Source organism: Temnothorax curvispinosus, unplaced genomic scaffold, assembly GCF_003070985.1.
Source record: "Temnothorax curvispinosus isolate PA1 unplaced genomic scaffold, ASM307098v1 QBEX01014985.1, whole genome shotgun sequence".
In the NCBI taxonomy this organism is placed as follows: Eukaryota; Metazoa; Arthropoda; class Insecta; order Hymenoptera; family Formicidae; genus Temnothorax; species Temnothorax curvispinosus.
The window spans coordinates 12,107-14,302 of record NW_020224765.1 but is presented as its reverse complement, the minus strand read 5'-3'; the positions used below and the strand labels follow the sequence as shown (position 1 = coordinate 14,302).

Genomic DNA, 2,196 nt, shown 5'->3' with positions numbered 1-2,196 from the left:
CAAAGTTATTTATCTGGTTATAATATTTACAGTCCTTGAATCTGAATTCTTTAAACAAAATTGGACAATTCGTTGAATCTAAGATCAGATTTTAGCTTTCTTCCTATTTTTATCCGACACTGTATACTTGTAACTTTTCGTTGGATCAAAAGGTTCCCATCTACTCGCTGGAAAAATGTGTTTGTTCCTCTCGTACCATGATCTAATGAGAAAAATAAAAAAATAACATAAAAAAGAATTATGCAAAATATTCTTTTAATAATAAATACCTAAGTAAAACTTTTCCGACATGTGATTCCTCGGTTTTGACAGAAGCATCGTGCATAATACGAATATCATCGTGAACGTCAAATGTGAACAGAGGCCCGCTCTTTCCTCGTGCCTAATCGCAATATTACATACATTAAAATAACATGCCAACATTGTGATATTGCTTCATAAGTTTTATCATTTGGTATATTTACCTTAGTTACAATAAAATCAGTTACAGTTGCAGTAAAACGTATAATGGTGCGGTAATATAAGATTCTCCTTGACATACATTAACTGATCTGCCATTACTGTTTTAAGCTCGCTGAATTCGGGCCTCAGAACTTCTAAACATCTCTGAAGAACCTAATAGATAGAATTACCTGTATGTGAAAATTTAATTTATGCAGCAGAACATTATATATCATGCCAATGTTACTCCAAAAGTGACACTGGAGTATTTTAATAACTTAAACGTTCTCTAAACCACTGAGACATTCACCTTTCTTCATTATAACACTCCGACGATGGTCAGATCCATCCCAATAACTGAATGTGATCTCAATTTCTTCTTCCTTCAACGCGTTCTGCTTTCTAGCCCATTCTTGTCTCAATTCTTCCCTAAGTTTATTTTCCTCCTCGTTCCTTTCTTTACTGGCAAAAAACATGTATCTACATCTGGATTTTTCTAAATCTTCTTAATCGCAGGGCCATCAGATTGCACATTTTCTGACTGCGGGGATTTTTCGGCATTGTCTTCGTCAGAACACATCTCAGCTTCATCTTCGTCTTCGTCCAGATTAAAAGACAAAGCTTGAATCTGTCTCTTCTGTTTGTTCTTTTCTGTCTGCTTCGCCGCTAGTGCTCTTTCCTTTTCCTGCTCTTTTTCACGTTCCTTCTATCAAAGCATAAAATACACGTACAAAAATACAAATTATGAGATAATCAGGGTCATAAAAAGATTGTAAGAAATTACTTGTGGGTATCAGGATTCGTGAATGTTCGCTCAATTTAACGGCGGATTTTCTCTTGCATTCCGCGTGATCGACGATACATGCACATTTCGTGGCATCTAGCCTTAGCATCTTTGTGGTATCGTCATCATGCATTATGATTTTCTTCATATCCTATCTTCTGAAGAAGCCCATCGAAAGTTCTTGATATGTATGACTAGATGACATTCAGAGCACTAGGCAGAAATCACACACACACACACACACACACACACACACACACACACACGCACACGCACGCACACGCACGCACACGCGCGCACACGCACGCACACGCGCGCACACACACGCACACGCACGCACACGCACGCACACACACGCACACACACACACACACACACACACACACACACAACTTTTACAAGACAGCATATACGTACGTGTGCCATTTTGAATATACCTTCCTTCTTTTAAAGATCTCCTCGACATCTCTCTGTGGTTAATACTTTATATATTTCACTTACTACGTTTACACGCGAGCGTTACTTCTGTAGTAAACTTAACGATAATTCCTTCGCGTAAACAGAATTTTCCTTCGCGTAAACGGGATTTTGTAGTAACTTACGATAATTTACTTCGCGTAAACGAGTGAATTATCGTAAGTTACTACAGAAGTAACGCTCGCGTAAACAGTTTGACAACAATACAGTTTGACAACTTTTACAAGACTGCATATACGTACGTGTTTGTACGATTTTGTAGATACACCTTCCTTCTTAAAGATCTATCGGCATCAGCTCTCTACGGTCAATACTTATATATATTTCACTATCTGTCACGACGCGGCAACGGTCACGACTATCACACACTTTACACTTATCCTTTTCTAGGTTGTAAAAAACTGTCACTGTCACGCACTGCGACAGTGCACGAATGCACTCTCGTGTCAAAAATGGGAAAGTGACACTCCAGCCGCCATTTTTGTCCGACGTGG

At 38.7% G+C, this 2,196-nt stretch overlaps 1 pseudogene; it reads right to left on the bottom strand.

The window, feature by feature from the left end:
- Nucleotides 1-18: 18 nt before the first annotated feature.
- Nucleotides 19-1,321, bottom strand: LOC112465183 (annotated as a pseudogene).
- Between the last annotated feature and the right edge of the window lie 875 nt (nt 1,322-2,196).